This window comes from Apodemus sylvaticus, chromosome X, assembly GCF_947179515.1.
Source record: "Apodemus sylvaticus chromosome X, mApoSyl1.1, whole genome shotgun sequence".
Lineage (NCBI taxonomy): Eukaryota > Metazoa > Chordata > Mammalia > Rodentia > Muridae > Apodemus > Apodemus sylvaticus.
Genome location: NC_067495.1, coordinates 91,624,505 through 91,645,806, shown reverse-complemented (window position 1 = coordinate 91,645,806; position 21,302 = coordinate 91,624,505). Strand labels below are relative to the sequence as shown.

Genomic DNA, 21,302 nt, shown 5'->3' with positions numbered 1-21,302 from the left:
AAATGTCTCATAATTACAACGCAGAAAAATAATCACAAATAAAACAAGCATTAACATTTAGGTGTGAAATCTCTAGATTAACCCAGTATATGTAAATGATGACTGTTAGAGCTAAGAAAAAAATTAACTATTTGAAAAACTGCTTTTCAGGCTAAAACCAACTTGTGAGGATGTCACTAAAGCTGATAACACGTGAGGAGAAGCGAAGCAGACCCACAGAACCTCCGTGCTGACATCAACAGCATCATCTAACACTGCCTGTTCCGAATCCATGATTTAAAACCAAACAACCTAAAACCAAAACTCTTCCTAGAGGCTGAATTCCCGAGAAGCAACTTCAGTGTCTGCCCACACAGAACGGGCTAGTTCTCAGAGTTTTTGTTTCTTGCTCTGTTTCGGAACCCCTGAGACACTGTCTGCTTCCAAAGCTTTCTCTTTTGAGTTAGTTTCACTGAATCCATTTGCTGCCCCATTTTGTTCCTCAGCTATTTCTTCATTCGCAGGGGCCTCAGATTCTACTTTTTCTAGTTTTTGCTGCATTTCTCGGAGCTTGGTAACAGCTTTATCTATTGACATTATGCTAATAAGAGTAAAGTCATGCATGCTGACAGATGAAGCACGAAGTTTCGACATAAGTTCTTCTTAATTATTTTCTGTCCATAACTTTCTACAAACAGCACACAGGCATGATTCATTTGACTGTCAGCAATAAATCCATGCTTCGTGACATGGAGATACCAGTTTCATTACTTCTTTCTCTCCTTCATTCACATCAGAAAATTCTTCAATTTGAGTATTGTTTTTGTCTCTCAGCCATTTTGGATCTTTCTCATCTTCACTATCTACTTCCATTTCTTGTGGCCAAAGAGGTAAGCAGGTCTCACTGTGGAAATGGAGATGATTGTGGCCACTACTGTGTGTTCTTGGCTGTTCTACTTCTCCATCTTCAGATTCAAGAAACTCTGACATGCTCACTTTTGTTTGTTTTGGCCTACACACAAGATAGGTGTTCTCTTTACTGGTCCATTTTGACTAAAAGCAAATCCAGGTTGGCGATGTATATCCTGAGAATTTCTTGCATAGGAACCATCATAACACTGACAGAAACATCTGTCCTAGCACCTTTTGGATGATATATGTAATTGAAGATAAATCTGCTGTGGCAGAGTTTTAGATGCTTGAGTAAGCTATACAACTTACGGCAGTTGAGAGTGCACCAAGGGCAGTGCAGGTCATCTCTGGCTTCTGTCTGATGTCTTGTATTATCGTTATAAAGGAACTGATAACATATCCTTAACTTTGGGCGACTTTCACTTGAAGTACCCTTTTCTTTCCTTGTTTGCAGCTCTGTAGTCAGCGTCTCCTTAACAGCAAGAGTTTGTGCAGGTTTAACAGAACTAGGCTTATTTTCCTGATGAAGGCTCTCTCAATTTCTAGTGGCAAGGGGCTTGGCAAGAGGAGCCGTAGACTTATCATTGGTTTCTCCCGCCCATCCAAGAGTAAATTGCAATGTAGGTCCCTGAGAAAATGTTTCAAATGGAGGCAGCCTCTTCCCATCAAGAATAGTCTCCCACGTTGCTCTTTTCCTACTTATTGGACATTCTTCCATTTCCTGCATGGCCACTTCATATTCCCCATCTAAAAGCTGTAAACGCCTGTTTTTGTCAAACACTGTCATTTGTGCAACAAATGTCTTTCCCCCATCTTCACGATTTCGTTTTCTTCTGGCTGGAAGTTCTTCACTTACATCAATATTTCCATTGGTTTCTCCATTAATCATTCCATTAAATTCTCTTCTTTCTGGACGAGTTACTCTAAACAGTAACGAGTAAGACATCACAGTAACAGTAAGGCTGTTTAGGTTCAAATTCCTTACTGGAAACTGCCAGGGGTGGGAAATTTCCTGGTTTTGTTTGTTTGAGGTCAGGATTCAAAGGCACCTGCTTTTTACCTGTAGGAATTTGTCTTATTGGACAACTTACATCCTTTCCATTTTTGTGGCAAAACTTTCACAAGCAGGACTTCCAGGGTAACAGAATTTTGCTCATTTTCTGAGTTTTGTGATCGCTTATCATTTTTTGTGGAAGAAACCAGTAAATGTAATTTGCAAATGACAAGACAAGCTATGAGAGTCTTGCTCTCCCTTCATTTTCTCTACTTTTGATAACATATCAACTTTAAATGTTTTCTTTTTGATGTTTGTTCTGGAGTTTCTATGAGACATGTAAGTAAGAGTTCTGTGCAAAAATATTGGTGCTATAAGATTTCGAGTTCGAAGAAATCTATATATCTGTGCTGGTTTCTCAAAGGCCTGGAGGAAAAGCTCATGGTCAGCCTGGACATGCTCCATTTTCGGCTTCTCCACAGGTAACACCGCGCCCCCCGCCCCCCCAGCTGCCAACGCCGCTGAGGAGGAGGAGGAGGAGGCCCAGTAACTGCCATCGCCTCCACAGCCGCGGTCGCTACCGCCACCGCTGCTGCTAACCCAGAAGCCAAAGCCTCAGGAGCTCACGCTGGGCCCCGAGCCGCCCCCACACCAGCCGAGCTTCTTAGGCGCCATCGCTGTTCCTGCTCAGCGCCTGCTACTCCAACTGCTCGCCCCAGCAGGCTCTGGTGGACCTAGGCGGGGAAGGAGGAGAGAGGCTAGAGAGGAAAGGAAGGGAAGGGAAGGAAGGAGGAGAGGAGGGAAGGAGGGAGGGAAAAAAGTGTCTCCCCTGAGTCCCCCCATTTGTTGATCTTTGATCTTCGAGCATAAGACATTGGTATTCTGTTCAGGGACTTTCCCCCTGTGCCCAAGTGTTTGAGACTTTTCCCAAGTTTCTTTTCTATTAGTTTCAGTGTGTCTGGTTTTATGTGGATGTCCTTGTTACACTTGGAGTGGAGCTTAGTACAAGGAGATAAGAATGGATCAATTCCCATTCTTCTGCATGCTGACCTCCAGTTGAATCTGCAACCATTTGTTGAAAAGGCTTTTTTCCACTGGATGTTTTTTTTTCTCCTTTGTCAAATATCAAGTGTGTGGATTCATTTCTGGGTCTTCAATTCTACTCAACTGATCAACATGCCTGTTCCTGTACCAATACCATGCAGTTTTTAACATAACTGCTTTGTAATACAGCTTTATGTCACAGATGGTGATTCCCCCAGAAGTTCTTTTATTGTTGAGAATTGTTTTTGCTTTGTTATTCCAAATGAATTTGAGAATTGCTCTTTCTAACTCAATATTTGAGTCGGAATTTTGATGGGGATTGCATTGAATCAGTGGACTGCTTTCACCAAGATGGCCCTTTTTTTTATTCAATATATTTTTTATTTACATTTTAAATGATTTCCCCTTTTCTAGCCCCCCACTATATTAATCCTACCAATCCACTAGTATGGGAGATCTTTCCATCTTCTAAGACCTTCAATTTCTGTCTTCAGAGTCTTGAAGTTCTTGTCATATAGATCTTTCACATGTTTGGTTAGAGTCACACCAAGGTACTTTATATTGTTTGTGGCTATTGTGAAGGGTGTCATTTCCCTAATTTCTTTCTCAGCCTGCTTATCCTTTGAGTATAGGAAGGCTACTGATTTGCTTGAGTTGATTTTATAACCAGCCACTTTGCTGAAGTTGTTTATCAGCTGTAGGAGTTCTCTGATGGAGTTTTTGGGGGTCATTTAAGTAGACTATCATATCATCTGCAAATAGTGATAATTTGACTTCTTCCTTTCCAATTTGTATCCCCTTGACCTCCTTATGTTGTCTAATTGCTCTAGCTAGAACTTCAAGAACTATATTGAAAAGATATGGAGAGAGAGGGCAGCCTGGTCTAGTCCCTGATTTTAGTGGAATTGCTTCAAGTTTCTCTCCATTTAGTTTGATGTTGGCTACCGGTTTGCTGTATATTGCTTTTACTATGTTTAGGTATGGGTCTTGAATTCCTGTCCTTTCCAAGACTTTTAGCATGAAAGGTTGCTGAGTTTTGTCAAATGTTTTTCTGCATCTAATGAGATGATCATGTGGTTTTTTTCTTTGAGTTTGTTTATGTAGTGGATAGCATTGATGGATTTCCTTATATTGAACCATCCCTGCATCCCTGGGATGAAGTCTACTTGATTGTGGTAAATGATCATTTTGATGTGTTCTAGGATTCAGTTTGTGAGAATTTTATTTAGTATTTTTACATTGATGTTCAGAAGGGAAATTGGTCTGAAGTTCTCTTTCTTTGTTGGGTCTTTGTGAGGTTTTGGTATCAGCATAACTGCGGCTTCATAAAAAGAATTGGGTAGTGTTCCTTCTGTTTCTACTTTGTGGAATAGTTTCAAGAGTATTGATGTTGTCTTCTTTGAAGGTCTGATAGTATTCTGCACTAAACATTTACCATCTGGTCCTGTGCTTTTATTTATTTATTTATTTATTTTGGTTGGGAGACTTTTAATGACTGCTTCTATTTCTTTAGGGGTTATGGGACGGACTCTTTAGATGTTTTATCTGATCCTGATTTAAGTTTGGTATTTGGTATCTGTAGAAGATTGTTTACTTCATCCAGATTTTCCAGTTGTGTTGAGTATAGGCTTTTGTAGTAAGATCTGAACAAGTTTTTGAATTCCCTCAGTTTCTGTTGTTGTATGTCCCTTTTCATTTTTGATTTTGTTAATTTAGACACTGTGTCTTCTGATTAGTTTGGCTAAGAGTTTATCTATCTTGTTGATTTTCTCAAAGAACCAGCTCCTGTTTTTGTTGATTCTTTGTATAGTTCTTTTTGTTTTTATTTGGTTGATTTCAACCCTGAGTTTGATTATTTCCTGCCATCTACTCCTTTTGGGTGCATTTGTTTCTTTTTGTTCCAGGGCTTTCAGGTGTGCTGTTAAGCTACTAGTGTATGCTCTCTCCAGTTTCTTTTTGGAGGCACTGAGAGCTATGAGTTTTCCTCTTAGCACTGTTTTCATTGGGTCCCATAAGTTTGGGTATGTTGTACCTTCATTTTCATTAAATTCTAAAAAAATCTCTAATTTCTTTCTTATTTCTTCCTTGACCAAGTTATCATTGAGTAGAGCCTTGTTCAGCTCCTATGTGTATGTGGACTTTCTGTTGTTTCTGTTGCTATTGAAGACCAGCTTTAATCTGTAGTAATCTGATAGGAAGCATGGGGTTATTTTAATCTTCTTATATCTGTTCAGGTCTCTTTTGTGACCAATTATATGATCAATTTTGGAGAAGGTACCATGAGATACTGGGAAGAAAGTATATTCTTTTCTTTTAGGATGAAATTTTCTACAGATATCTGTTAAATCCATTTGGTCCATAACTTCTGTTAGTTTTACTGTGTCTCTGTTTAGTTGTGTTTCCCTGATCTGTCCATTGATAAGAGTGGGGTGTTGAAGTCTCCCACTATTATTTTGTGAGGTGCAATGTATGCTTTGCGCTTTAGTAAAGTTTATTTCATGAATGTGGGTACCCTTGTATTTGGAGCACAGATGTTCAGAATTGACAGTTCTACTTGGTAGATTTTCCTTTGATGATTATAAAGTGCCCTCCTTATCTTTTTTGATGAATTTTTGTTGAAAATCAGTTTTTATTACATATTAGCATGGCTACTCCAGCTTGTTTCCTGGGACCATTTGCTTGGAAAATTGTTTTCCTGCCCTTTACTCTGAGGTAGTGTTTGCCTTTGACAGTGAGGTGCATTTCCTGTACGCAGCAAAGTGCTAGGTCCTGTTTACTTATCCAGTCTGTTAGTCTGTGTCTTTTAATTGGGGAATTGAGTTCATTGATGTTAAGAGATATTAACATTGATTGATTGAGATATTAACATTTTTGGTGTTATTATTTTTATGTTTGTGTGGCTATTTTCTTTTGGGTTTGTTGAAAGAAGATTACTTTTTCTAGGGTGTAGTTTCCCTCCTTGTGTTGGCGCTTTCCATCTATTATCTTTGTAGGGCTGGGTTTGTGGAAAGATATTGTGGAAATTTGGTTTTGTCATGGTATATCTTGGTTTTTCTATCTATGATTATTGAAAGTTTTGCTGGGTATAGTAGTCTGGTCTAGAATTTGTGTTCTCTTCGGGTCTGCATGAGATCTGACCAGGATTTTCTAACTTTCATCGTCTCTGGTGAGAAGTCTGGTGTGATTATGAAAGGTCTGCCTTTATATGTTACTTGGCCTTTTTCTCTTACTGCTTTTAATATTCTTTCTTTGTTAAGTGCATTTGGTGTTTTGATTTTTATGTGCTGGAAGGATTTTCTGTTCTAGTCCTTCAATGGACTCAATTCCGCAATAACGTAGACATAGACTAACAGAAATATTTTTCATGTAAATCTTCAATTTTATCAGAAAATATTTGTAATTCGTCTTTCAATTAATTTAAGAATTTCTTTTATGTCTACCATTTAACTATTATTTTTCATGATAATCTTCAATTTTTACATGTTTTTCTATATATTTCTTCTATTTTATCAGAAATGTTTTCCATGTAAATCTCTGATTTTATCACAAAATGTTTTTAATTCCACCTTCAATTAATTTAGAAAGTTTTTTTATGTCTACCATTTCATCTATATAATTTTCCATGAAATAGTCAATTTTAATGTGTTTTTCTATATATTTCTTGAATTTTTTCAGAAATATTTTCTATGTAAATCTTCAGTTTTATCAGAAATGTTTATAATTCCAAGTTCAATCAACTTAGGAATATTTTTATGCCTACCATTATTATATCTATATAAAAATTTCCATGATAATTTTCAATTTTAACATGTTTTTCTACATTTTTCTACAATTTTATTGTAATATTTTCCATGTAAATCTTCAATTTTATCATAAAATGTTTCTACTTCCCTTTTCAATTAATTTAGTAATGCTTTTATGTGTACCACTTCACTCTTTAATTTTCCATGAAAATTGTCAATTTTAATGTGTTTTTCTTTTTTTATTTATTCGAATGTGTTTTTCTATATATCTCTTCTATTTTATCAGAAATATTTTTACTTTCTTTTTCAATAAAAAAAACATGCTTTAAAAAATGAATAAATCTGCTATGGACGCAGTTGAAAAAAAAGAACAGTTATTCCAAAGCAGAATTAATTACAGAAACCGAAAGACAAGGTTCGAACATTCAGATATTTTTCCCGAAGTATGGACTTTGATAGATTGGGGTTTTTTGTTTTTGTTGTAGCTAGCTGTGTGTGGTGTGTAGTTTCTACTACCCTGCTTTAAGGACTGCACTCTCAGCCCTGTCCAGGTTCTTGAGGATCCACATATCCATAGATCTGTGTATGAAACACACACACACACACACACACACACACACACACACACACACGGGCTTATTTTTAATATACTTTAGCTCAATGGCCAGACTCTTCTGAGCCTTCCTTGGCTATTGCGCCCTTCTTTTCACTCCTAGCTCAACACCCTAAATCTGCCCTCAGCTTAAATTATGTCTTTTTGTTTTGTTTTGGTTTTTCGTTTTTCGAGACAGGGTTTCTCTGTGTAGCCCTGGCTGTCCTGAAACTCACTCTGTATACCAGGCTGGCCTCGAACTCAGAAATCCGCCTGCCTCTGCCTCCCAGAGTGCTGGGATTACAGGTGTGCACCACCACTACCTAGCTCTTCTCATATTTTCTGAGATCTCATTCCAGATGTGGTATTTTGTTCCATTGATCTGTTTATCTAATTTTATATTAATATTAACTTGATTTGGTCACAATGACTTAATTGCTATTCTCATCACTTAGGATGGAAAATCTGCTTTAAGTGTTCTTAGTTTTCAGAAATTTCTTGTCTACTCATTTTACTCAATTCTGAAAGGAGGAAGAAAAGGAGTAAGGAGGAGGAAAAGACTGCTGGGATTTTAGCTGAAATTGCATCAAATTTATACATTAATTTTGGGAGAGTCAGCATTTTATCATGGTGTGCCTTCTTATTTCAGAGCAGTGCATGCAGTGGTATGCGATACACTAGACCTGCAATTCCAGTACTCTGGAGTTGAGGCAGAAGATAGCAAGATACTGGCTAACTTGGACTACATAAGTAACTCCAAGTCAACTCCATAACTTTGACTACACAGTGAGATATTATTTCAAGGAAGTCAAAACCTAAGTTAAAAATGAACATTTCTTTTCATGAATTTAGAGATTGTTTTTATTTTATAAAACACTTATAATGAAATTTTTATGGTCTTCTATAGAAAGGCTTCCTTCTCTCTTTTCAGCTCAATTCATTTCAAGACATTTTGATTGTTGTTTTTGAGACAGGTCGTCACATAGCCCAGGATTGTCTTGAATTCTCTATAGAATTAAAGATGTCACTCAATTTTTAATATCCTGGCTCCACCATATTGGGCTATAAGTCATTTTATTTTATTATTTTTAAATGTTTATTTTATTACTTTAAGTTAGGTCTGGAGAGATGGATAAAAGGCTAGGCTCACAAACAAAAATATTTTAAATTATATGCACGCGCGCGCGTGCGTGTGTGTGTGTGTGTGTGTGTGTGTGTGTGTGTGTGTGAGTGAGAGGGGGGTGGAAAGGACAGAGAGGCATTGGGCTTCCTGGAGCTACAGATGGTTGTGAGCCACCTAGTGGTAGGTGCGAGGAACTCAATTTGGGTCCTCTGGAAGAATAACATTGATTTTAATCTCTGATCTCTCCCCAGTCCCCTATAAAGCATTTCTTTTTTTTTCTTTTTTCTTTTCTTTTTTTTTTTTGCTGCTTTATAAGTGTAGTAGTTTGGGGTGGGGTGGGAGGGTGTTGCACGTGTGAATAGTTCTAATACAGAAGACTACTGTTTTCTGTCTTGAATCCAAGTTATTTTTATTAACTACATATTTTTGCTATTAAAGTATCTTTGGTTTTCTATGTATATAGATATACACAATAAAAATTGAATAGGGAATAGAGGTGGATTACTAGTTTTGAACACTTGCCCTTGCAGAGGTCCCAGTATCCATAAGGTGGCATATATCCTCCAGTTCCAGGGGATCTTGAGTCCCGTTTGACCTCCATTGCACCAAGCATGCAAGCGATCCGATTGGTACAGAATTCGTATTTTAAAAAGAAATAGGTAGGAGCTCAATGGTTCCAGTGTCCCACACTGGTTGCATGTGTGTCTGGAGCAGCTGTGGCCAGATGCAGACTTGGTGCCCAGTTCTGTAGAGATTGTGTGGTCCCTGAGGACAAGGGTGGCTGCTCAGGACAGTGCTAAGTCCAAGCCGCCTCCTATACCAGCCAAACCAGGACAAGTTAAAATCTTCAGGGTTCTGAATACTTTTGAACCCAAAATTCCAGATGAATTGTACCTTGAGGTAGGAGTTCCTCTTCTTTAGGGAAGGAAATACTATTTATATCTCTGACTAGAATGACACCAGATAGTGGAGAGGGACCTGCAAGAGCAGAACAGGATTTATCCTTAAGATCTATGTGATTCAGCACGCAGGGTCCATTGACAATCCATTGCATGAAGCTGCAAAAAGACTTTATCTTGTTGAGAGAGTGCTTGGACAATCTCATGGGTGTGGATGGTTTTCACAAAGCCACTGAAAACACTGCCCTGTATTTGGCCTGACACAGGGGTTACAGAGATACAGAGGGAGTGTTGTTTACTCAGCCAAATGTTGAGCTGAACCAACAAGACAAGCCGGAGACAACAGCTCTGCAAGGGTCTGCCTGGGAAGATCAGACAGACATTGTCTAGTCGTACTGGGGAAAGGGTGAAAGGACAGACTTGGACAATAAGAAGCTGGCCTCCAGCTCGGCCACCAATGCTGCCTGTGCATCAGTTATGCAGAAGAATCAGGGGCAGATGGTGTTTGACGTGAAGCCACACCAAGTGCTGTCTTACCTCCCAACATAAATCTTTATTAATTATTTGGGAATTTCATACAGTGTATCCAGACCACCCTTGCTTCCCAGGTCCACTCTCCTACCCTTGCACTTCTGCACCCCTCAAAACTCCCATGAAGTCCAGTGTGTGCTGCCCATATACTCATTGTAGCATGGTCAAACTCTCAAGGGTCAGCCCCTTTATAAAAGAAAGAAACTTTAATTATGCACTGCCTCCAGCCCCTATCCCTCCTGGGAAGCCATCTACTGTGAAGAACTCAGACTGATTCCCTCTGGAGCTGCTTTGATTTCTAAACTTCTTTTACTTTTGCCATTCCAAAACCTCGGTTGGTTTGCCAGAAGATTCTTGATAACTATTCTTTTTATAGTCTGTCTGAAGGAGGCATTATTACACCATGATCTGTGATGAGTTAGCACCTTGGTGAGGGGATTCTCACCTGTGTCTAGCCAATAAGCAATGACATACTTCTATGTTCATCAGAACATAACAACAACAGGTTATTTCTATTTGCCAGGCTAAAGAAATTTTAGTAGTTTTTCTTCTAAAAAAAAAAAATCAGGATTTTTGCTCAGTCTCTGGGAGCTCCCTGGGGTCCGGGTTAGTTGAGACTGCTGGTCTTTCTATGGGGTTGCCCTTCCCTTCAGCTTCTTCAAGGCTTTCCCTAATTCAACCACAGGGGTTTCCAACTTCAGTCCAATGGTTGGGTGCAAGTGTCTCAGTCAGCTGCTTGTTGGGTCTCTCAGAGGATAGCCTTGTCAGGCTCCTGTCTGTAAGCACATCATAGTAGCATCAGTAACAGTGTCAGCCCCCACCCTGTCATGGATCCCAAGTTGGGCCACTCATTGGACTGCCTTTCCCTCGATTTATTCTCCTTTTTTGTCCCCACAGCTCTTTTAAAGGAACAATTCTAGGTCAGAAATTTCGGCTGTGGGTTAGTAACTATGCCCCTCCACTTGAGGCCATGTCTGTCTACTGGAGATGGACTCTTTGATTTCTCTTTCTCTATTGTTGGGCATTTTGACTAAGGTCACCCCCATTAAGTCCCAAGAATCACCTCCTGAATCTCTGGTACTTTCCAGAGTGTCCTTGCCACCCCTGAGGTTACTTGTCTCCATTCCTTCTCTTGGCCCTATGAGATTCTCTTCTGTTCCTCCCCGATACCTGATCCTGTTCTTCTCCCCTTACCCCTCTCCTACCCAGGTCCTTCCATCCCTCTGCCTCCAGGACTCTTACCTTCTCCCTTCTAAGTGGGGTTGAAGCATCCTCACTTGGACCTTTCTACTTGTTACACTTCTTACTGTCTGTGGGTTGTATCCTAGGTATTCTGTATTTTTTGGTTAATATCAGCTTATCAGTGAGTACTATGTATGTCCTTTGGGGTCTGGGTTACTTCACTCAGGATGATATTTTCTAGTTCCATCATTTGTCTGCAAAATTCCTAAAGTCATCATTTTTTCCGTTGTGTAAATGAACCACACTTTCTGTATCCACTCTTCAGTTGAGGGGCATCTGGGTTGTTTCCAACTTCTGGATATTACAAATAAGGCTGCTATGAACATAGTGGAACATGTGTCTTTGTGGTATGGTGGGGTGTCTTTGAGTATATGCCCAGGAATGGTATAGCTGGGTCCTCAGGTACACTATGTCCAGTTTTATGAGGAACCGCCAAACTGATTTCCAGAGTGGTTGCACCATCTTGCAATCCCACCAGCAGTGGAGGAGTCTTCCTCTTTCTTCACATCCTCGCCAACATCTGCTGTCTCCTGAGTTTTTGATCTTAGCCATTCTGACTGGTGTAAGGTAGAATCTCAGGTTTATTTTGATTTGCATTTCCCTAATGACTAAGGACTTTGAACATTTCTATTTTTTTAATTTAATTTTATTATTTTTTTTACTGTTTTCTTTTTTATTGGTTATTTTATTTATTTACATTTCAAATGTTATCCCACTTCCTGGTTTCTCCTCTGCAAACTCCCTATCCCCTCCCACTCCCCCTGCTTCTATGAGGGTGTTCCCCCACCCACCCACCCACTCCTGCCTCCCACCCTGGCATTCCCTTATGCTGGGGCATGGAGCCTTCACAGGACCAAGGGCCTCACCTCTCAGTGATGCCAGATAAGGCCATCCTCTGTTACATGTGTGGCTGGAGCCATGGGTCCCCCCATGTGTACTCTTTGGTTGGTGGTTTAGTCCCTGGGAACTCTGGGGGTACTGGTTGGTTGATATTGTTGTTCTTCCTATGGGGTTGCAAACCCCTTCACTCCTTTCTCTAACTCCTACATTGGGCTCCCCTGCTCAGTCCGATGGTTGGCTATATGCATCTGCCTCTGTAGTTGTCAGGCTCTGGCAGAGACAGCTACATCAGGCTCCTGTCAGCAAGCACTTCTTGGCATCTGCAATAGTGTCTGGGTTTGGTGTCTGCATATGGGGTGGATCCCCAAGTTGGGCAGTTTCTGGATGGTCTTTCCTTCAGTCTCTGTTCCAATCTTTGTCCCTGTATTTCCTTTCTTAGACACTGGAACTTCTTCTGTTGTGAATTCTTTGTTGTTTTTTTTTCTTTTTTCAAGACAGGGTTTCTCTGTGTAGCCCCGGCTTTCCTGGAACTCACTCTGTAGACCAGGCTGGCCTCGAACTCAGAAATCCACCTGCCTCTGCCTCCCAAGTGCTGGGATTACAGGCGTGCGCCACCATGCCCGCTGCTTTTCAGTTTCATGAGGTTCCATTTATCAATTGTTGATTTTAGAGCCCGAGACACTGGCATTCTATTCAGGGAATTTCCCCCTGTGCCAATACTCATGCTGGTCTGAGGCCTCTGGAATAAATGCTCCAGAGAAGGGGGAGGCCTGGTGAGGGGGCACCCTCTTGGAGGCAAGGGGGAGGAGGAATGGGATAAGGAACTGTGTGTGTGTGTGTGTGGGGTAATGGCTGGAATATAAATAAATAAAATTTATAACAGAATAATTTTAACAGAATCTGTACCAGGGATCACACAAACTCCAGGCTGCTTCTTAAGATAAGTGTGAACTAAATGTGTATTGTGTATGAATAATCCTGGCTATTACAAGAAATATTTGTGACCAGTAAAGAACAATAAATCAAAAAGGAATCTTGTACATTAGGGTTCAAAACTACAACCAAAATCTCCAATTAAATCAATAAAATATGATCAAGCTATAAGAAAAAAATCAGGATAACAAAAGTTCTTTAACTCAAGGACTGGGATATTTTGAGTGGGATTTTCAAGAGGAAATAAATAGTGTCACAGCGAATCAAAATTCTGAACAGAAAACTGTCAGCTATTAGGACAAAAATGAAAATAAATAAACATCTGGTGGAGAGGGCACTGCTTCCTATTGTATTGGGTAGCAGGGGGAGATGACAGGCTTCTGTGCTCTCTGACAATGGCCCAGTCACCTGAACCTGTCTTGTAAAGAAAGGGTGTCCCATCTTTGTGGTCCTCTGCTAGGAAGCACCACTGAGTTCCTTGATACACACAGCACCATGGCCTCCCATTACCTCGCTGTCCATATGCCCATTATGGTGAAGATTGAGAAACCTGGCAGAGCAGAGCTCCTCATCAACAACCCAAACAGTGGGGAGTCAAGGGACACAAGCCAAGAGCAGGCTCTGACCCTGCTCTTCTAGCCAGTCTTTTGGTTTTTAGTAAGATTTGATTGCACTCTTCTCTTTCATAGTGTCCACCCACGCTACAGGCTCTGAATGTTGACGTTCTGTAATATCAAAAATAGATTCCTAGTCCAAGACTTAGGAGTTTTCTAAAATCATTGACCACCTTAGAGTATATAGATAGCAAAATGCTATCTGAAGCACTTACACACCCAGGGTTCATTGAAGATATTCAGGAGTTCCTAAAGCCATATCATTGAAAAGAACAGAAGCGGAGCTGGAGAGATGGCTCAGCAGTTAAGAGCACCGACTGCTCTTCTAGAGGTCCTGAGTTCAATTCCCAGCACCCACATGGTGGCTCACAACCATCTGTTATGGGATCTGATGCCCTCTTCTGGTGTGTCTGAAGAGAGCAATGGTGTACTCATATACATAAAACAAATAAATCTTTAAGAAAAAGAACAGAAGCATCTCATAGGTTCTCCTAATGAAGTACTTTCTGTAAAGAAGGGTCTAGTTTATGTTGTGTATCAACTTCATGTTTCTTTCCAGAATGTTGTGGTATGAATGGTACTGCTTTGGGGATTTTTCAAAGGACAATCATGTATAAATGAACAGAATCCTCAGATGAAAACCAGGAGATCCACAGATAGAATGTTCAGTAGAGTAGGGTAATGGCAGCCCACAGTAGCCCTCCAGGACATTTTTGGACCTACAGTTACCAATAATTAACAGTTGAGTACAAAATTGATGGACCTAATCCTGTAAAAAGCAAGGGTGAACAGGACACATTTTGGGGATGAGTTGTATTCAAAGTCACAGTGTGTGCTTAGGAGTAGGGCATCTTCATCTCCACATTCAGTGTCCTCTAAAGTAATTCACCACTGCCACCGCTGCTCTTTGAACTAGTGTACAGTCCTCAGATAGTACCAGTGAGCTCCTGATTACAAAAAGGCAGGGATTCAGGGGGTGGTGGTGGTAGTAAGGGAGTGTCTTGTCATCTTATATATGGTGATTGCCAAATGCCACACTAAAGCTTAATGTGCTGTGTTGTGTAAGCATTTTATGCATTTAACACTGGTAACTGTCATATTTTTGATACCAAAAAAGTTTTGCAGATAAAGTAGTTTCTTACCAAAACAAAGTGACTTTATAGCTTCAAGAAATGTGTGTGGAGAAGTTCTGCATGTGAGGAGGAGAGGGAAAGAATGGACATGAAAGAAAAGTAATAATCATTATCTCTGATTTCCTATTATGCAGATCCTATCATCTACTTTCTTGAAAAAAGCATTTCCATACAGAATTTTCTGTTCTAATGGAAAAATCTATAGCTTTGCTGTCTCACATAGTAGATATTAGACACATGCAGCTCTTGGGCACCTGCATGTATATACAAAGTTTCTCTCATGGAGGAAGATGGTTGTCTTAGTACAGGTTTCCATTCATGTAATAAAACCTCATGACCAAAATCAACTTGTGGAAGACTTGTGGGTTTATTTCAGGGCAGGAGATCAAGGTAGGAACCTGGAGGCAGGAACGGATGCAGAGACCAAGAAGGAGTACTTGTACTTCATATCTTTACAGCCTGTTTTCATATATACCCCAGTACCTCTTGCCCATGGGTGGCATGGCCTCAGTAATCTGGTCCTCTCATGTCAATCATTAATCAAGACAATGCACTACACTTCTGTTTACTAGGCTCCTTCCCTAACAGTGTTGGGATGATCCACCCTTTCCTTTATCTCCATGTCTTCTACTCAACCCACAAATCTACAATCTTTTACATGATGCCCCTACATAAAACACAGTCTGTCTCCAAGGCCTTGAAGATGGGTCATGGAAGATCAGTGACTTAGCACAGTCACTGGACTGTGTTGTTTCTCTCATGGGTATTTTTCACTAGGCTGGTGGTACTCTCTAACGTGATCTTCTGTCATTATCACCCTCCAACAGTCACCCCAGTTTCATGGAGTCTATCATTTTGTTGTTGACTAGATTTCTGTAGTGCCTCCACTTGAGCCCATGAAGCCATGCCCTGAAGCCAGTTTTCCACAACCTGACTAACCTGTGGAAAGTGTTCCAAGTAGACATAGTTTCCCCTATCTCTTCAGCTCTGCAATCCATTAGTCCTGCACAGATTGTGGCCAGCAGAACACCTGCCTCCTAGGGTACCCTTCAGAGAAGGGAAGTGGGATTGCTTATCAGATGAAATAGAGACCAGACTCTGGATTACCTAAGTGAGATTTATCTTTAAAAATTCCTTAATTTCAAGAAGGCAGCAGAAAAGTTGGTAGGAAAGAGACTTCAAAAACATTGAACCTGGGAAGGAAATGTGACAAGGCACAGTGAAGAAGCACAGGCAGGCCCCAGAAGCTGGACAACACTTCTGCTAGAGCATCCTCAAAAGAGCTTAGTGTGGGGGACTCCTTGACCTAGCACAGAAGCACTAGTACAAGTTCAGACCCACAATTGCCAGACAGGAATACCACATGAAGCCACAACATAGTAAGCAGAACCACAGAATGGGGACACGGAGGCTTCCCTCATTTTTCATTTCCTGAAACTGTTTGTCTTCATCATAAGTTCTTCCTAATGCAAATAGATGCTATTCTGTGGAGACTGGGTTTCAGAGAGCAACCTGTCAGTAATGGGCAAAGGAAAGCTTTCCAGGCCAAGCTTCTGTCCAGGTTGGCCACCCGATTAAGATGTCCTATGGTGTGAATGCCCAGCGTGAGGCTAAGCTGACGTTAACATAGGAGCACTAGGAATTTTCAGGGCCAAGTTTGGAAGCTGCTGCCGAGTGTGTCAGGAGAATGACTTACTTATCTACTCACCTAGCTGGGAAGAAAGATGGTTTTCTTTTTTTAAAAATATCATTTCTCTATTGGTTTTTTTGTGTATTTTATTTTATTTTTATCCCCTTCTGTCATTCTGCTTTTGTATTTAAATCTTTTCTGAGGCATTACAGATCAAGCCTAGGACCTTCTGTGCACTGGACATGCTTTCTTCTAATAAGGTACACTGCTAGTTCAGCAGAGAGGACTTAATAGCAAACTCCAGACTCAACCCATTTCTACTCAAACACTGGGAGATACTTCAACTTAAAGAATAGGAAGGCAAACTCCCTCAATCACAGATTCTTTTACAGGCAGGGTCAACTATGAGAAACTTAGGTACAATGCTAGAGCAGATATCAATATAAAGCATCAGAGAGAATGCACATTTTTTTCAGTGATGCCTTAAATTCCTTTTCCAAAAGTTTTTGATTAGCATTTGTTAATTATATGTAGTAATGTGTAGCCCAGGCTATCCTGGGGCTTGCTGAGTTCTGGGATTCAAAGCAAGTACCTCCAAGGCCATCTTCACTTTATATTTTTAAAACAAAAATATTTCAAGTTTTTAGTCTTCAAAAAAAATCCAAACAAGTCTTTTTCAAAAATAACCACAATTAGCTTAGAAAAATGGCTACCTATCAACAAAGTATTTTCTTTCACAGAAATTTACCTTTATAGTATCTAGCATAAATCAAGGAAATCCATTCCTACTACATGCTCTTCTCCTCCAGGAACAGTATGGCTGCATTACTCCCATTGGTAAAAGTTGATCTAATTTACTAGACCTTCTTCCTTCTAGTGTAATTTCTTTCTTTCTTTCTTTCTTTCTTTCTTTCTTTCTTTCTTTCTTTCTTTCTTTCTTTCTTTCTTTCTTTCTTTCTTTCTTTCTTTCTTTTTTTTTTTTTTTGGACTTGGTGTTTTTGAAACAGGGTTTCTCTGTGTAGCCCTGGCTGTTCTGGAACTCACTTTGTAGACCAGGCTGGCCTCGAACTCAGAAATCCACCTGCCTCTGCCTCCCAGAGTGCTGGGATTACAGGCGTGTGCCACCACCGCCCGGCTTCTAGTGTAATTTCAAACTCTGACATCTTTTGCACCATTTTGACAAGGTCATCAAATCCTAGAAGTGTACTGTTAATTTCTTTATCACTCTTCATCACAGTGTGAATTCTTCATCCTATACACGTGTCCACAAGCTCTAGTGGCAAGAGCTGCCATAAATTAGTGGTTGAGTTAGCCACCATGGTTATTCCAGAAGCCCACTTCACAAATGTGTGTGCCATCCTCACCAGGGGTCATGCTGTTCTTCTCTGTGTTATTCCAGTTTTAGCATATGTGCCGCCAAAGCAGGCTCAAGTTGTACACTTTTGTTTGTTAGCTTGTTTGAAATAGGTTGTGTTTGGGCTTGAGCTTGCAGAAATCTGCCGGCTGCTGCTTCTCCACTGCTGGCATTAAAGATATGTGCCTCTGAGCTTGGCTCACATTACACAACTTTTGATTGCACTATATTTGTGTGGGCATTTCCATTGGCTAAACCTGTATCCCATAAAATTGTATTGTTGACAAGAGTATGTATATGCTAGGATGATGTCTGGGATTCAGGCTCCAGAATTCCAACTTTGCACAGAAATACTTGTATATGTATCTACGTATCGTCAGAAAACAAGTGCTTAAATCCCTTCACCATAACTAGTACATTTTATATCAGAAATTCAAATATCAATGCCAATATCAATAGTGTCTTTGGAAACTCCTATTACCTACTAGAGGCTGCCACTTCTATAATTAAAGAACTCATAGTGGGTACACCCCACAAACACTGTTGTACTTGCTTGAGTAATGAGAGTATATCCATTCTTGCAAGACCTACATAGAAAGTGGTCTTGCAGGCTCCAGAATGGTGCATATTATTCCCAAATCCCTAATCACAACCGAAGATGCCATGGGGAATTATACTAGAATGCCCAGATAGGAATAATCTCAGCATTATACAACAAACCAATACTCCAGATACATTGTCTGGGAGAAAAACACTTACTAGGAAGGCCACCGAATAAGATCTGAAGCGTTAGTGCAACTGATGCACAGATTTCAACACATAGGCACAAGAAATATGAAAAAGAAAGCAATGTGAAAATTCTTAATGTTTACTCTTCTCTAGTAAATGACTTGAAAGATGTTGAAGCAGTTGAAGCACAAGTTTCAAAAGAATGGTTATTTTAAAACTAATTAAAACCCAAGAAAATCTATATAAATAGATTAATGAAGGAGGGTAATGCAGCATATGAATGAGGAATTCATCAAAGAGAAAGAGATATTGACAGAAATCTTGTACATAAAGAACTCATTAAGTCACATAAGAAATTCAGTTTAGGGGCTGGGAAGACAGTTCAGTAGATAAAAGTACTTGCTGTAAACTCTGAAAACCCGGGGTGGATTCTCAGAACCCACATAAGGGTAGAAAAGAGAACTGACTCCTAGAGTTACCTTCGAACTTCCACATTCATGTCCTGCTATGCATGTGCACCACTGTACAGGCCCCGGGCTGGAGTAAGCCTTACATAGGGCCACCCAGGCAGGTCCAGGCTAGAAGCAAGCCCAAGATGATCACCAGATTGGTACCATGGGCACTGGACAGGGCTAGCCTGAGATGATCATCACTCAGGCAATCTCTAGGTCTGGGGAGGGGCAGGCAATGCCCAAGATGACCCCTGCCTGATGCCACAATGCATGAGTGGGCCATAGCATTTCCAAGGGTGTGAGCATGGGAGAGCTGGCCCCACCACTTGTCTGCCCTGTGGCAGCATCAGTGTGGGTGAGGGAGAGATGCTCTTCCTTGTCACCTACAGCAGGCAACAAAGCTGGCCCTGAGATCGTGAGAGCAGGGTAGCAGGCCCTGTACTTCACATGGGCAGCACAGTAGAACTGGCCCTGGATATGGGGTTTGAAGGTAAGCTGTCCCCAAGGGCATGAGAGCAGGTGAGCTATGCCTGCCTCTTATCTACTTTGCAGTGGTGCACACGAGGAGAGCTGCCCTCCTCCCACCTATGGCAGGTGAGAGAGAGAGCTGGCCCTGAAAAGTCATAAGACTGGGAGAGCTGGCCATGGCTCTCTCTCCAGGTGCAACATTTGGGAGAGCAGGTCCTCTACCTCTCCTGAGCAGCAGGTTAGAGAGATAGCTCTAGTTTTACAGATGTTTCTGGTGAAACTGCCCTGAGGATATGACTGCTGGAAAGCCTGTGGGCTGACAAATTCAGATACCTCTGAGGCCCAGATCCTGGATTTCAATATGGCCCACCCCATCAATGAACTGCTGGAGTGAATGAAGAAGGGGCTGGTCCTACAGATCCAAAACTACTGGATCTCCAGGACACAGGGCAACAGGATATCTGAGAGGTGTCCCACTGAGTTTCCAGTACTGATAGAGAAGCAAAAGCCAGAGGCTTCAACCAGACCAGTGACTCATTGCAATGACCATTTGCAAGCAGAGGAGTATGGATAAAAGAGTACACTGTGGGACATACGCTGGGGGACAGACTGTGATAGCTACAGCCTCCACAATGAGATTTGTTTTTCTCTGTGTCATGGGCATTGTGAGCTTTTGGGCTAATATCCAGTTGTCAGTGAGTATATATCATGGGTGTTCTTTTGTGTCTGGGTTACCTCACTCAGGATGAATTTTTAAAAATATATTATCTTTTGTTTTTTTATTCAGTATTTTATTTATTTACATTTCAAATGTTATCCCCTTTCTCAGTTTCCCCTCTGGAAAGCCCCCATCCCATCCTCCCTCCCCCTGCTTCTATGAGGGTTACTCACCCACCAGCCCACCCACCTCCCCTCCCTGCCATTCCCCTACACTGGGGCATTAAGCCTTCCCCAGACCTAGGGCCTCTCCTCCCATTGATGTCTGGCAAGGCCATCCTCTGCTGCATATGGAACTGGAGCCCTCCAAGTGTACTCTTTGGTTGGTGATTTAGTTCCTGGGAGTTCTGGGGGGTTGTTTGGTTGATATTGTTGTTCTTCTGATGGGTTGCAAACCCCTTCAGCTCCTTCAGTTCTTTCTCTAACTCCTCCATTGGGGACCCTGTGCTCAGTCCAGTGGTTGGCTGTGAGCATCCCCCTCTGTATTTGTCAGGCACTGGCAGAGCCTCTCAGGAGACAGCTATATCAGGTTCCTGTCAGCAAGAACTTGTTGGCATCCACAATAGTGTCTGTGTTTGGTGTCTGTGTATGGGATGGATCCCCAGGTGGGGCAGTCTCTGGATGGCCTTTCCTTCCTTCAGTCTCTGCTCCACACTTTGTCTCCCTATTTCCTCCCATGAATATTTTGTTCCCCTTCTAAGAAGGAGTGAAGTATCCATACTTTGGCCTTCTATCTTCTTGAGCTTCATGTGGTTTGTGAATTGTATCATGGGTATTCCAAGCTTCTGGGTTAATATCCACTTATCAGTGAGTGCATACCATGTGTGTGTGTGTGTGTGTGTGTGTGTGTGCACACGCGTGTGTGTTTGTGGATTGGGTTATCTCACTCTGAATGATATTTTCTAGTTCCATCCATTTGCTTTATGAAGTCATTGCTTTTAATAGCCGAGTAGTACTCCATTGTATAAATGTACCACATTTTCTATATCCATTCCTCTATTGAGGGGCATCTGGGTTCTTTCCAGCTTCTGGCTATTGTAAATAAGGCTGTTAGGAGCATAGTAGAGCATTTGTCCTTGCTATGTGTTAGAACATCTTCTGGGTATATGCCCAGGAGTGGTATAGCTGGATCTTCAAGTAGAACTATTTCCAGTTTTCTCAGGAACCGCTGTATTTGTTTCCTAAGTAGTTTTAGCAGCTTGCAGTCCCTAAAGAATTTTTGTTTTTGTTTTTGTTTGTTTTTTTCGAGACAGGGTTTCTTTGTGTAGCCCTGGCTGTCCTGGAACTCACTCTGTAGACCAGACTGGCCTTGAACTCAGAAATCTGCCTGCCTCTGCATCCCAAGTGCTGGGATTAAAGGTGTGCACCACCAC

General features: G+C 41.1%; 1 non-coding gene and 2 pseudogenes across 1 annotated transcript; 1 reads left to right on the top strand and 2 right to left on the bottom strand.

Moving 5' to 3' along the window:
- Positions 1-369: 369 nt before the first annotated feature.
- On the bottom strand, positions 370-2,560 carry LOC127674997 (polycomb protein Suz12-like; annotated as a pseudogene).
- Positions 2,561-8,998: 6,438 nt separating this feature from the next.
- On the top strand, positions 8,999-9,835 carry LOC127674584 (osteoclast-stimulating factor 1-like; annotated as a pseudogene).
- Positions 9,836-17,532: 7,697 nt separating this feature from the next.
- On the bottom strand, positions 17,533-17,638 carry LOC127675867 (U6 spliceosomal RNA). The gene has a single exon (XR_007975555.1). It is a non-coding gene; the product is annotated as a U6 spliceosomal RNA (small nuclear RNA).
- Between the last annotated feature and the right edge of the window lie 3,664 nt (positions 17,639-21,302).